Source organism: Alligator sinensis, unplaced genomic scaffold, assembly GCF_000455745.1.
Source record: "Alligator sinensis unplaced genomic scaffold, ASM45574v1 scaffold289_1, whole genome shotgun sequence".
NCBI lineage: Eukaryota > Metazoa > Chordata > Crocodylia > Alligatoridae > Alligator > Alligator sinensis.
This window is the reverse complement of record NW_005841881.1, coordinates 3270645-3286154: the sequence shown is the minus strand read 5'-3', so window position 1 is coordinate 3286154 and position 15510 is coordinate 3270645. Positions and strand designations below refer to the sequence as shown.

The following is a 15510-nucleotide window of genomic DNA, read 5'->3' as shown; positions in this document are numbered from 1 at the left end:
GGGAGGCGGGCGGCGCGGCCGCCATGACACCTAGAGAGGCGGAAGTGCGCGGTGCGGGGCGTCTCGGTAGACATGTCTGCCGGGGGCTGAGCGCGGCTGGGCTGGCGCGCGCGACTGGTGACGCGCCTGATCGCGTCAACGCGGCGGCGACTTGGCGTTCCACGAGGGCGCCGGGCAATGTAGCGCCCGGCCGTATTGAGCCTAGTAGGGGCTCACCCCGTGGCCCTTTGACCCGCTGGCCGGGCTGCGGGTAGGGTGGCCAGCTCTGACTCAAGATATTCCGGGAGGTTTTCTTTTTTTCCCAACCTGATGTAATGTCGTTCATTGTACTGTTCAACCTGTTCACAATATCAATCTCCTGGATTGCTTTCAGTAGTCACCCGGCTGATTCCCGCAGGGTCCTGCCCAATCCGGGAGGGTTGGCAACCCCAGCTGTGGAGGAACTGCACTGTTACATGCATGCAGTCCTGGGGTGCCTGCCCTTAGGCCCCAGGGCTGCAGCAGGGAAGCAGGGGAAGAGGCTCCCCCCTGAAGGCTAGCAGGGCCCGGGCAGAGGGAAGATCCCAGCAGCTAGTGGGGGGCTTGGGAAGGGTTCACAAAACTACATGGCGAAGAGAAAATCAGTGGGGAGTCACTATTGGCTCTCACAAGACAAGAAGAAGGGACCACAACTTGAAGCTGGCAGGAAGAGCCCTGGTCGAGGTAATCGTACATCCCGTTTTTGCCAGGACAGTCCCCTATTTGAGCCCTATCCCAGGTGTCCCCACTTTTTTTTAATTGGCTATTTGTCCCATTTTCTTTTGCCAGCTGATGTATTGCATATTCAATAAAGCATTTTTCATATGGCATTACATATAAAAGAAATGTAATTGCATTTTTTTCCTTCTCTCCATTTCACAATAACATCCCAACATTTTACAACTTGGTTTGATTTACAATAGGTGGTGGCAGCGCACGGCGGTGGCTCTGGGATCTACCTACCCACATGAGGTGCACATACGATGCATGGTCAGCTGCAACACATGAGGTTACAGAAGTTATCAGTAGTGTTTGCTATAAAATGTCACAAACATGCCTGTTCCTGTAAGGAGGACCTACAAAATCAGCCAAGTTGTATGACAGACTTGTGGAGAAAGCAATCTGGGCTCATGGTAGAGGTGATACATTTTATTAGACCAACAAGATTTTTTCAAAAAAAATTCTTTAATTGCAAGACTTGTGGCAGCCGCTGTGACATTACTCAGCACCTTCAAACAAAAAAACAGAGGCCAAAAGTACTAAGTGTGCAACTCCAAGCATTTCAGATTTTTTTTATTTTTGTTAAGCAAAACAAAAAATTTGATTGGCTTTTTGTTAGTCACATTTTTGCCAGTGAGGGACTGTTTGCTTACCACTCTGCGTCATGGACACCTTTTTGGGTCAAGTGACTACATCACATTAAGAAACTCTACCAACCTAAGTTTTCATCTGCTCGCACAAAATCCAGGGCAATAATTTGCAATGTATTAGCTCTTTTATCAACAGAAGAAGTGCATCGTGATTTGGAGAAGTGCTCATTTATTATGCTTAATGTGGATGCATCGAACTAAAAAGGAGCAAAAGCTGTTTCCTGTTCTTGTATGCTTTTTTCTTCCAATTAGGGGAGTCAACACAAAAATAATAATTGAGTTTTTTTTTCTGCTGGGTGAAACATCTGATGTGCAGTGTGCATTTCTCTAGCAAGTGATTGAGAAGTACTGTCTTAGTGCAAAGCTCGTTGGAATTTGTGCAACACTAACTTTGGTGGTGCCAGACATCCTGGAAAAAACAATTTGTGGCAAAAACTCCAAGCCAAACTAAGAGTTGAAGAGCTGAAAGACTTCTGCCAATTTGTCAGTCTTGAGTATTTTAAATGACTACAGCATAGCAGCGCACACATCTTGTCACTGGGACCAGTGCTGGATAGAATTTTGTTGATTTTCAGTGGGCTTAAAGCATGTTTCCTTTCTCAAGAGAAATGCCTGACACTGTTAAAAGAAGTCTTCAATGACCCTAGCACTAAATTGTAGCTTGCCTTTGCCAGTAAACAAACAGCCATGTTTCAGAAGAACGTAGAGGCAATTAAGAAAAATGATGTGTTAGTGACAGAAGTTGCTCTGCAGATACATTCCCTGTGGGATAATTTAGCAGAGAGGCTTAGACAACAATTTGTCCCAACAAAAGCAAAGAACCTACTGCAGTCTCTTGTAGATTGTCAGCAAATGAAGGAAGAAGAATTTTACAATGCACAATTTTACAATGCCTGTCTTACTTGGAGTACTGGAAACCTGCTTTTGAGCACGCCAAAAAGCTTGAGTGGGCCCTGTCAAGCAATATGCCAGTGTGGGATGAAATATAAGACAGCTTCGCTACATGCCACACTAGAATTCCTACCTTAAGTATGTTGGATGAGAATTGCCCTTTTAAGTGAGCCAATGCAAAATCAATCATCTCATCATCTTTCTGACTGCAACCATAAGTGAATTCCCATTGCTGAAAGGTGGCTGTGCATTTTTCAAGAGATGCAAGATAGTACAATATGCAGATCTAGCTAAGGCTGTGGAATTTGTGTTGCGTTTCCTGGGCACAACTGCCCCCCGTTCAATGTGTGTTTTCTAGAATGAACAATGTGTGGTCTGAAAAATCACATCTGCATGTCTCCACCATGAAGGCTATGTGAGTTAATTTTGATCTGGATTGTACTGTGTTCTGTGACAAGCTGCTGAAAGACAAGCAGGCCCTCTAAAAGATAGCATCATCAGAGAAATAAAGGTGGCAACAAGCAACTTCACACCCTGAAGGACAGCAAGACAAGGAAAACATCAGTAACCACTTTATTGTAAGTACATACTTTCACTGTTTATGCTGTTTGTAAGGGGGAAGCTACTGTATTGGCTAACTTATGAAGTCAAATCCATTCAGTCTCTTTGAAGTCATATTAAGAGCATGTCACTATATTGTGTATTTTTCTTATATGTTTTTGCATATGTAAGTGAACTCCCTTGAACACTAGTAAAATCTTACCCAGGTGTTCTGGTTTCAACATGGGTAAGTATAGTCATGCAAGTCATAGTCATGGAGAAGTAGGGCTGGAAGGGACCTCCAGAGGTCATCTACTTCAACTGCCCTGCCTGAGGCAGGATCATGGTTTTCCATCCCATCCCATCCAAGCCATCATCTAAACTCTATATAAAGCTGCTGTCAGCCCTGACACAACATAGACCTAGCACTCTAACCTGCCACACACAAAGCAGTTGAAGCATTGCAGCCACTGTCCTGCTTCTATGAAATGTTATATATACACTCAGGATGTCCCAGGTAGAGGGCTATGCCCCCCACTTTGGAGGAAGGCAAAAATCCCCACAGTTCATACTAATCCCAAGTACAGTGATTTAGTCTGACCCTGAATGGAGGGGGAAGACCTCCCTAGCTAGGAACCTCTGGCTTTGCTCCCAGCAGGAGCATTGGCAAATCCCTGTCAAAGTCCCCAGCCTTGGCTGCAAGGTTCCCTCTAAGGTGTGCGCGTGTGCGGCAGTGCACAACTAAAAATGTGGCTGTGCAGAGCCTTTTCAAGGCCGCGCACCAGAAGAGGCTGGGATGGGAGCCTGGCGTGGGCTCCGCCAGCTCTGGGGAAGTGCTCCGTTCCCCGGCATCAGTGCTGGGGAGTGGAGCACTTCCCCGGAGCTGACGGAGCCCGCACCAGCCCCCCACCCCAGCCCCCCCCACCCGGGCCTTCCCTCCCCGGGGGAAGGAGCCGCTGCCTGCCCCAAGTGAGGCTCCACCAGCTCCAGGACACTGCGGGACACACCCCCCGAGGCCATGCTGGGGAGCGGAGCAGTGTCCCGGAGCCAGTGGAGCTTCACTTGGGGCAGGCAGCGGCTCCTTCCCGAGGTGAGGCAAGGCAGGGACGGAGGCTGGGGTGGGGGGCTGGCGCGGGCTCCGTCGGCTCCAGGGAACTGCTCCACTCCCTGGCCGTCATGCCAGGGAGCGGAGCACTTCCCTGGAGCTGGCGGAGCCTGTGCCAGCTTCCGGCTCCAGCCTTTGGCCCCCGGCCCCCAGCCCCCTTCAATAAGTGTCCCATGTCAGACCGAGGTGGCATGCTCACGGACCGAGGCAGCACGCTCGCGCGCCGCTACTTCTTAGAAGACTGCTAAGTTTAAAATGAACACAAGGAAGCTCTTTTCCAAACAGTGTATTGTTCAGGCATAGAGCTTGTGGCCACCAGATGCTATGGAAGCTGTCAGTTCAGCTAGATTCAAAAACAGTTGGATACATTCTGGAGGAAAGGGGCAGCAGTAGCTACTGAGCACTGGAGTAAGGGGCACAGCCCCTGAATCTGAACTTCCTAGCCCTGAAATCCTGGAAGCTACAAGTGAGAGAGGAAGTGTGGGGGGGAACCATGGTCATACCCTGTTCCCTCTCCCTTTCAGCATCCACTGTGGACACTGAAGACTGGGCAAGATGGGACCTATGACACGGGTGGGCAAAATACAGCCTGCAGGCTGGATCTGGCTCACCAATTGATTGTATCTGGTCTGCAGGCAGGTGCCAACCAATTAATTGTAAACCAGCCCATGTGTCAGCCCCCCGTGATGATCTGCCTGGGGCCTAGCTCGTCTCACTTCTGCCCTGGGCAGCATGTGCTGCATTCTCACCCATGCCTGCCAACGGTCCTGGCCCCAGCCATCATGCACAGCTTCCTGGCGGGGCTGCTTCTGGTGCAGCTGTAACTGCCCAAGTACTGCTTGGCTCCTCGCACCTCCAGCAGCTCCTCCTTCTCCTCCTGCCCATGCTGCGCCACTCTGGGCAGCAGGTAGCACATGGAAGCAACGACAGCCACAGGGACATGAGCTGGGTATCACACACCCAGCCAGGCCAGGGGGTAAGTTGCACCTGTGGGTGGCCGAGTGAACGGAAAGTGGCTGGGACCTGGAGCTGGCTCCTGGGACCTAGCATGCAGGAAGCCCCCCATACCCACATGCACCCCCACTGCCTCCCATCTCCCACACACACCTACCACCCCTCCACCACACACACAATATACAAGAGTTAGACTTTATTTTGAGCTATTATGCAATCGCTTCCATATACAGTACTCAAAAACACACAAATCAGGTCAAAAATTATTTTTTTAAATAAAATATGTTCTAGTAGATGTTTGACTTTTAGTATATGATTTGATTTTTTTTATCTGTAATTTGTTAAAATGATATTTGCTGAAAGATTTTACATGTGTGGCCCTCAATAACTCGCAAAAACTCATTAAGGGCCTGCCAGATAAAGCAGTTGTCCATCCCTGACCTATCGTCTGACCCATAAATGGTAATTCTTATGTTCTTATTAGTGATGTGGGGCTGAAAAACACCTTCCCAAAGTCTGTGTTAGAGAATAGCAATAGCTCAATGTAAACAGGGCAGCCACAGGGAGGAGGAACACAAGGCGCAGGGAGACAGCAAGGCTGGTGGAAGCCATGATGGATCTTGCTAAAACGGATGCAAACAAGGGTCCCTGGCCTTGTCCTTATTCCCAATACTCTGTCCATCACACTATCCTGCCCCTCCCTGTCTAGGTAGATGGATAAGACAGGTATACACATGTGCACACATACCTACACGTATATATCCACTGGGATAATGTTAGGGCTTTGAGATCTCCTGAGACAAATGGCCAAACCCTACAGTTTGGTAGGGTAAAGGGAATTTCTTCCAAATCCAGCCCTGTGCAGTAGCAAGTAATGAGTTCTCAAGAAGAGCACAAGATATGATAAATGGCTCCTATCCTCACCGTAGGTTCAAAGAGGCACGGTTTGCCAGCCAGAAGGCATACCCAGCTCCCAAAACCAGCACGTATATTGTAGCTAGTACCATGACGTTTATAGGCAACCCTTGTTCCTCATGAGGTGAACAGCTACGTGTAGTTGCTTCTCTCAGCCATTGTGATCTACACAAATAGAATTGTGCCAGTGTTGGAAATGCAACGTGTGCTGCTCTGCCTCTCCTGCCTATTAAACAGCTTCATCTTTGAAACAAAGGATTTTGCATGAAGTGAGAGGAAGTTGTTATCTTGGGGTTGCTTTGCTCTTCTATAGTACCTTTGTTTGTTGGATTCAGAGTTCTTTACCAATGTTAATTTATTTTACCTTACAACAGGTTTTTGAAGAAGGTGTGCCCATTTTACAAGAATGAAAATGGAGTCATACAAGGGTTAAGAAGATAATTTTCAAGTGTCCATTAATTTGGGGTACTACTCTTGAGACATTAGTCCTCAGATCTTCAGAAGTGCCAAGTACCTGAAGTAATGCAGTGAAAAAGAAACAAACAATTTTGACTTCTGGTTTAAAGTCTCTCCCTTTTAAGTGATAATCTCCAACATTTTTTAACCTTTCTTAAAGCTGTTTTTTTTCCAGTTCTTCCAAAAGTTTCATTTTCAGCTCTTTTTCTGTCCTTTTAGAGTAGAGAATTGGTAATAAATGCACATCCATAAAAACTAGTAGCAACCACATTATCAGATTGCGCTGACTTAAGAACATCATCATTCCATGTGAACACCACTGATTATACAGTGAAGGAGACAGCAGTTCATATAGTTTTGAGGAACTTTAGTATACAATCCCTTCACTCTGTAAATCACTGGTAGACATTAGAAAATAGCTAATGTCTTTACTGCTCTGTAGGGTTTGTCCAGACGACAAACGTGGTTTGACTTTGTTGTTTATACACTAGCATAAAAAGCAACCATAGACTTGCAGTGCCAAAGTAAAACATAGGTTACACCAGTGAGACATACCCCATTTATGTTGTAATTAGCATGTTAATTGCAACATAAATGTAACATGTAGAGAGGGCCCTGATCATGTATGCTGGTATGGCACATCTGTCCTCGGCTTTTGCCTTGACAAAAAAGACCCAGTATAGATAGTTTTTTGGGGGGCTGTTTTTTTTGTTTTTAATAGATTAGGTTCTAAACAGGACCTAAAGGAACTTAATTTAAGAAGAGGCTGGTAGAAATATTGCCAACGCAACTACTTCTGCACCCAAACTCCTCACAGGTTCCCCTGAGAATTTAATCCAGTCTCTCTACTCTCCCTCATTATAGCAACCAGGATTGCATTTGGCCTTTAATATGTCCCAATGAATGATTTTACAACTGTCCATAGAGAACGAGGGGGGGTGGGGGGGGGGGAACAAACCCGTGGGTGCCAATTCAATTTTTTTTTTCTTTTGGTTACCACAGGCGGAATTCAATAATGAACTCCTGCTTTGCAACTGTTTTCTTGATACAACTAGCACTAAAAAAATTAGAACAGTTGCTGACAAATAAAGGGTTATGTACAGACATGTAATTTCAAACAGTAATTCTCAGAAGCTGTGTGAACATGCTTTAGTTAAAAGTGAAAGAAAACTTGTATTCTGGGTGAAAGTGCCCATGTAACAGTGGTTCACCTTATATGGTTTATCAGCCAAAATTGACAGCTATTAAATTTGTGCTTCTGTTGACAAACTATATCATATTTCCCCAATGCAAAAAAAATTGGGGTACAATTAAAAATGGAATTTCTGATCAGCTATTTGAAACAGTCCCTATTTTCTGTATAGATTTGCTCTCAGGCCTTGTCTACAGTAAGAGGTAAACTGTATGAGAGCACGTTAGCTTGTATGCGCTAATACATTTGAAGAGGCTGATGTAGACAAGATGAGCACCTTTAATGCGTACTATACTGATCAACTTAAATCCTAGGCTTCCACTAGGCTTTCAAAATATATTAAGAAGACACAGCACTTTAAATCCTAGTCTGGATAGGGTGTGAAGGGGTGCTCCCTGCATGGTCATCTTAATTTATAAGTAGGCCTATTGCCTTCATTGGACCTGAACAAACCACACAGAATGTCAGCGTTGGAACCTGAAATCCTTACTCTGCCTGAGTGAGGGCCAAGGAAAAATAAAGCAGGAGTCACTGGTGGTTCTGCCTGAGTACTGACAAAAGCTGTTTGCACTAAGAGCACTTCTGTAAACATTGACAAATCTGTTAAAAATAGAGTACTGATTGCTCACGGACTGGTCTGGACACGCAGATAGGAACACTAGCATACAGTACAAGAAATGTATTCCTAACGAGGACCAGACTAAACTGGCAAAGCTGCTTTCTGTTCCAGTACAAGATGGCCCCTCTCCTTCTCTTGAACCAAAATAAACTATTCTTTTAAAAGCAGTTTTGTCAGTCCAAACTGCATCAACAAGCAGGACTTTGTGTAATTCCCTCCAGCAAAGCTCAGATCTGGCATAACAACCCTTTGTCACCTACGACCCCTTGCTTTTCTATAACTTAGGAAATCACATCTCTTGGAATCGTAAAAAGTTCAGTTATACCACAAAGTCCAGAATAGTCTTTGGCCAGCCTTATGCTTCCTTGCAACCTGGGACTCGTATGTCTTTTGGTTCCTTTCCCTCCCGGGCTTTCACTTCAGCTAGAGGAAGCCAAAACCCAGCCTCCACTATAGGTTTCAGCTAGGGTGGCCACTGATGCATCCCTAGAATACAGACATCCCCTTGGCCAATCAGCGGTGAGGGGTGGGGCCATCACAAAAAGGCCACCTCTCTCCCTGGCTGCGAATCCTGCTCCTAGATGTGCACCACTCTAGCTCTAGGCACAGCCAATAAAATCATGAAGACAAGTGATTGACATGTGTTTCCACTAATGAACTGAAAAACAGGACTTTTTTGCAGTCCAGTCCTCACTGAGAAACAGACGGGGACAACATTTAAAAACAGGATGGTCCAGTATGAAACAGGACCCATGGCCACCCAGTTTCAGATCAGAGACCCTCAAATTATGCAGCTGAGGACCAATCCTTCCTAATCTTCAGTGTTTCCCTGAGCTGCTTATTGAACTTTTTACATTTTTCCTCTCCACCTGTCCCCTATTCTGCCTTGGCTTCAGTTTTGTATAGCAGCTGTCTCAGTCTGCTTGGTCACAGCTGGGCAAGGTAATGAGGTTACCTCTCTCATCAACCTTTTCCTGGCTGCTGTTTTGTGGGGCACATATATCTCATTGCAGGTTTATGCCAGAGTAACTTTGTTGGCCAAGGATCATCACTTCCTCATAGCATACATCGTTGAATACATTCTTGTGCATTCATCTCTATTTGAAGAGGAATCATTTGGCCTACCATTAAAATCCAACCCCAACCTGCCATTATGTTTATAACAAACAATGATAGCACTACTTTTGGGACCAGCAACCATCTTTTCATTGTAAGTAGATTGTGTATGGATGTAGTGTCTGGTGCAAAGGGTCTAGATGATTCCACATGGTAAATAAATAATCATTCTAATAAACAGCATGTGATTTCTGTAGACTTGGAAAAACACCGCAAGTCTGATGGGAATGGAGCTTATCTGCCAGTGTTTGCTCTACCCTAGGGACTAAAAGAACATCCTCAAGCAGCACCAGCAACAACAACTTGGCAGCACGTTCCTGCAATTTTACCCATTTCTGTGCTGTTTAAGTGACAGAAGATTAATCACACAGCCTCCAGCTGTTCTGAATCACAGCTCCTCCACTGGTAATGGGTTCTGACAAGGACCAAGCCATCGCTGGCTGTAATCCATAAACCCCAGCGATGAGGAATCCACATAATCAAATAGCTGCACTCAAAAAGCAATTAGGTGCTCTCACTATATGCAGAATCCTGAATCGGTGGAGCTGAAGAAGGGTTTTAAGCCCAGCAGCAGGCTGATAAATGACTTTCACTGATTGCTACAGTATCCAGCCAACAGCTGCTTTATTCATATGTGGAAGAGTATAATTTCATTTACTTCCATGGAGTTACTCCTGATTTACGCAGACACCAGGGAGTGAAGTGTCTACACAGGAAGCTAATGCACAGTAAGCACACCAGCTACTCCAACTACTCCAGTGTAACTCCCTGTATACATTGTGGTATATTTACAGTGCATCAGATTTTACTGGGAGTGCCACCATGAAAGCAAGACCAGCCACTTGCTGCATACCCAAACCAGTTTCATTAGACATTAGACAGCACTGGGAATACTCACTGTCACACATATAAGCCCAAGACTGAGAAAGCCACTACATGTGTATGTGAAGTGGGAGAGAGTTGGCAGGGCCTGTCATAGCAGTGCTCCCTAGCATCATCCTATGGAGTAGAAACATGTCCCAAGAGTGCATTTGTGTGACACATCTTACTTTCACAATGCTCTTGCACTTAGTGGGCTCTTAAGGTGTGGATGCACATGCAAGTTATAGTGTTAGGGTGTGGGCTACTGATACTTTAGGTGCTCCATAGCTATCCAGCGGTGTAGGTTGTAGGACATAGGCAGACAAGATTCTTTGTGTGAATCTGATATCTTTTATTAGACCAACTTTAGTTGGGGAAAAAATGTCTTAGCAAGCTTTTGGGTTCAAACCCCCCCCACCCAAGCAATTAACACCTACAAAACTACAGACCAAGAAGAGGAAAGAATCAATACAGAGCCAGGAACTCCCTGAAACTTCACTGTTAAAGGTGCGGAAACCCCAGTTTGAACTAATCAACACTGGAAACAGACCCTTGGGGCTGAAATACCTCCTAATCAACCACTTCCAGAGCTCTATTCATCACGGCAGTGAATCAATCAAAATTCACCAACAGACTCCTGAGACTGCACGTACAGGCGGACATGCCCCCGGGGGCTGGCAGCTGCCATCCAGCAGCTACCAAGAGGGACGTCCCTTGAGGTCAACGAGCCCTGGATTGGGTAAGCCCGAGAATTAGGGAGTCACCAAAGTCTGCCAGAGAGATATAAAAGGCAGTGAAGAATGACCCCCAATGGCGCCCTCTTTGACCTGACCAGCACCCTGCCTGTCCAGACAGAAGGACCAGCTGGTGGCTCCCTTCTGCAGCAACATTGCACTGAAAGAAGCCGTGACTGGCAATCGACGACAGACTCCAGCGCCTGGGGATAGGTATATCTTGACACCAATGCTTAGTGTTCAGAGCTAGCTACTGTGAGTGTGCGTGCGTGCGTGCATGCGTGAATGCGTGCATGTTTGAGGGGATCAGCACCAAGGTTTATGGTCTGACTTTTGCATCCGTCCAATAAACTAGAATTTTATGATGATCCTGTGAGTTGGTCCTTTGGAGCCAACACATCATGGGCTAAATTTAGGCCATGCTTTGTAGCCCTGTTGTAACTTGAAAGCAATTGATGGCCAGTTATCTCAAGACACTTACCACTTTTGTCAATGCTTGTTTAGTTACTCCTCAAATGTGTGTGTGCTGGAATGCCTGGTCTAGGCCATTCATACACTTAACCTGCCTCTGCCACAGGAAGTTCTGAGAGCAGACAGCTGCCACTGCAAAGCCACCAGAGCATGTGCTCACCCAAGCACTTCAGGTAGCCCCATGTGACTACTCAGCAGCTGTGCCAACAGAACACAAAGTGCACGTTGCAAAGCACTAACTGCTGCCATGACAGCCAGGGGAAGGGATAGATGTGTTTACCTATACCTTCAGCAGGCTGATGGGCAGCAGACTTATTGTACTCAAAGAAGGAGTCTGGCACCATAGAGGAGTTTGAGCATGAATGCACTCCAAGTCTTGCTAGCAGAACAGTTATATCAACATTTTCTAGCGTAGACTAGGCCTAGCATTTCTAAAGGTGTTAACTAACGGGCTTAGTTTCCCAATCTGCTCATTTCCTCACAATGGGTGCATCCTGATGAGCATGCACATGAGGTTTGCAGTGCCACAAAGGTACATGTGCACCTGTTCACCGTGCTGCTAATTACCAGCAGGAAAGGTTTTTTTTTAACACTGGGAGATGTTAAAAAAGCAGCACGGTGCACACGGCAGCAGTGTGCGCCACCGGAAAGGGAGCCTGGTTGCCCACAGCCATGCTCTGGCTGTTGGCCAGGCTCCAAGTGGCTTGGTGCTGCTGCTGCCACAGGAGACCCCCAGGACTCCCAGCTTCCCCTATCCCACCCAGGCCACTTCGCTGCATGTTAAAGTGCTCATGCAGGGGCATGCCCATGGACAAACAGCAGGGACACAAATATGTATACAAATATGTGCTGCTGCTATTTGTCCCATGGAAAGCATGCACCCCTGCACATGTGTGCTTATCAGGACACGCTGATATGTCTCCCTATCTAGGCCCTGACTTATTAATAGCACTCTGGCAGGGAAAAAGGGTCTTACAGAGGAAAGTTATAGAGACCCTGTCTACATTAGAAAGCTGCCACCAGAGCTATGTTGGCTCTTTGGTCTCTCTCAGACTTGCTCTTTCATGTGTACTCAGTGCTACTCCAAAGGTAGCTACATTGCTTCATTTCCAGGCTTTGACATATGAAGAGTGGGAGTGAATGGGTGAGGAGTGCTTCACAGTGGCATTCTCAGGCAGTGCAGATATGTTTTTCCTGTACAGTTTAGATCTGGCATCTGAGATTTTTGTGTCTGCTTCTCACTCCCAGGATAGAGGGGCATGTTGGAGACAGGCTAGAGACAAAGCCGCTCAATGTGATGTGGCTAGGGGCACACTGCTTGCATGCTACACTATGGAGAAATTTACACAACACAGTGAGAAGCAGGGTAAATTAGCCAAAGCAGAGCTCTATTGACATGGGTTTACTCCTTTCCATACCCAGTCTAGCTCAGAGCTAGTTCAAGTATCTCCACCTGGAACTGCATTGGGCAGTACATAGTCCCTATCACTTTTCTGTGCTTTCCAGGTCTATAGGGGACTGAGAACAGAATATCAATTACTGTAGTCCAAGGCTGCTCTAATGTACATTAAGGCCTGAGTAGATTCCTAGGCTCCTCTGAATACTGGGAGAATAAAGGTGACTGGTAGTCAACTTTACTACCACTCACTCATCCCAAATGCAGGGATGTAAGAACCAATGATCCATCTTAGCAAAGCAGTAAATGTAACTCAGTTGCATAGGTTCATTTGGCTATCGGGCTGCATGCTGGGACCCTACCCTGAACAGTTTGGTGAGAAAAAAAAAGCTTACCTTTATTTTCAGTAAATGCCTTGGCGTGCATCTGGTTGCAGGAAAACAGCTCTTTTGACTGGATGTTGTGTTAGCTCCTAGGCTTATGTAGTGACTTTGTCTGCACAATGTTTATTTTTACTGAGACCTGAATAAATACAAGTGTAGCTTCTAAATAGGGATGTGTATACTTGGCTTGGCTAACTTGAATGTTTTAAGTGACTAGAGAAGGAGCTTAAAGTTATCAATATATGAAGCAGCAGAGGGTATTTTTAATATTGAAGTGATAAATATCTCTGCCTACATTATCTATCCATGAGCAGCCAAACACAGTCCTTTGTCAAATGCCAAGGCCAGCTGAATATGGGGGTGAGTTCTGTTATGGGGCAATGTTGAACAATCACAGAAAGAATTGATTTCTTTTGCCTAGAACTGTCCCACCTCCCACCTCTGTAGCTTTCTGCAGTAGATTTAAAAAAGCAGTGCATATTATCTTTATAACATCACAATAGGCAACCTTCCCTTTTGATGTCAAAAGAGTTTACTGAGGAGCACAGACATACAGGGGCAATGAGCAGAAACTTCCAGAGTAAGGACCCACTGCAAATTTTATGAGTCTACTGAAACCTTGAAGGGAAAGGGTATTTTGGGAGCTAAAGAACACGTGGGAATTAGAATAAGCTGTGCTACAGACTTCTTTTTTGAGTTTAGGGAATTAACTTATGGCTTTCTCATCTCTAAGATAGGTTTGATTTTTTTTCTTCATATATATGTGTCATTAGTTTAATTCTTTTAATGTTTATAAAGTGCTGTAATAGGCTCAGATGGAAGATGATATAAAAGAGTGTTATATCAAGCTCCATAGAGCATTCCAGGGCAAACATGGTTCACAAGATAAACCCAGAGATTTTCAAATAGAAATCCATACTGTTAAACGTTCTGACCTGTTGTGCTTGTTCTTAGTTTTTTGCAACAGAAGAATTGCTCTATTATTTTTCTGTACTCAACCCCCACCCAAAAAATCTAAGAGCTGGCATTTTCTGAGGAGGGCCTCGAGTCTATGGAGAGGTGCCTCGAGTCTAAAAAGTCTCAGCGGATGGATCTACACAAGATGCACATTGGAGTAATTCTACTGTGCATTAGCACAGCTGGCAAAAACCATGCTAATACACGGTAGATTAAGTCCAATGTGCATTAAGCGTCACACAAAAAGCGTTCATTTGTGCTAAATGTGATTACAGGTACTAACAATGTGCCGTAATTACTGAACATGTAGACACATGGCTAGCTAGTTCCATTACTCCCAAACTTTGGGAAAGGGTGGGGTTTTTTTTAAATCTAGGTAGAAAATCATAAACATGGGATTTCAGACAGAATGACAAAGTTGCAATGGAGGTCATCAAAACCCAGTTTACAGCAGCAAGCTGGTTAGAATTGCCACAACAGTTCCACATTTCTGTTTCTTTTCTAAATTGGAAGAATGTCAGTGCTAGTATCTCACCATAAGGTGGAGCCAGTTCACATGTGATTGAGAAATTAACCAGTTCTTTCCCTCCCTCCCCAGAAAGAAGTTGGTTTCAAATGTGTATTTGGGCATCCTTGCCAGGTAATTAGTACTAGTACCATCTAGGTGAAAGTAACTTTCTTATAAAGGACCAATATGTGCATACAGCCACTGCACAGTGAATGGATTTTATTTTCCCAGGTTCCCACCAATCTAGGACTTTTGCTTCAATTTTCTCCAGTGGCCAAGATGCTGGGACAGCCTATAAAATCCAGGACTGTCTTGGCCAATCCAGGACATATGGTCACCCTATCCATAGTGCACATCAGTGGGCGCAATTCTTTCACATAGGCTGCTTCTGACCTGAGTACACACCATTAATTAAACTCCTCCTCCCTGGTTGAGAGTCTTAATCCAGGTGTTGGTAACCTACAGTCCACAGACCAGATCTGGCCCACAGACGTGAGAATTTGGCAGCAGAGGATATCAGCTGTGGGAGCTCTCCCCATGCTGTTGCAAAGACAGCTACCACTGCATGCGGAACTTGATTGTGAAGATGTACTTTAGGGCTATGGAAAGAAATTACACAAACTGGTATAAGTGATTGCAAACTGGTCTAAACCTGTAACAGAACAGAAGTTCAGTTAGGGTGACCACTTTTTTCCAAATTGGAAAGTGGGACATATGTCTGCCTCCCTGCTTCCCTTGCCCCTTGCAGCATGACCAGAGCAGAGCTGCCACCCCTGTTGCTGGAGGCAGGGGCACCTTGCCTCTCCATAGCAGCACAACTGGCGTGGAGCTCCTGGGGAGAGGACAGCAGGGTGGGAAGCCCTGAGTTCATATCCTCTCCTATCCCACGCACAAATTTGTGGGGGCATGTGTCACCCCCATGTGTTCCTCCTTGGGAGTGTGTGCATCGACAGGGAGCCAACCCCACTCCCAGTCCGGGACAAGCTGCCCATGGCTCTGTCCCACTCCCTGACTGGGTCCCGTG

General features: G+C 45.7%; 1 long non-coding RNA gene across 1 annotated transcript; it reads left to right on the top strand.

The window, feature by feature from the left end:
• Positions 1 to 24: 24 nt before the first annotated feature.
• Positions 25 to 9354, top strand: LOC106721834. Its single transcript, XR_001357535.2, has 3 exons — positions 25 to 702; positions 942 to 2857; positions 6168 to 9354. It is a non-coding gene; the product is annotated as an uncharacterized LOC106721834 (long non-coding RNA).
• The last annotated feature ends 6156 nt before the right edge of the window (positions 9355 to 15510 follow it).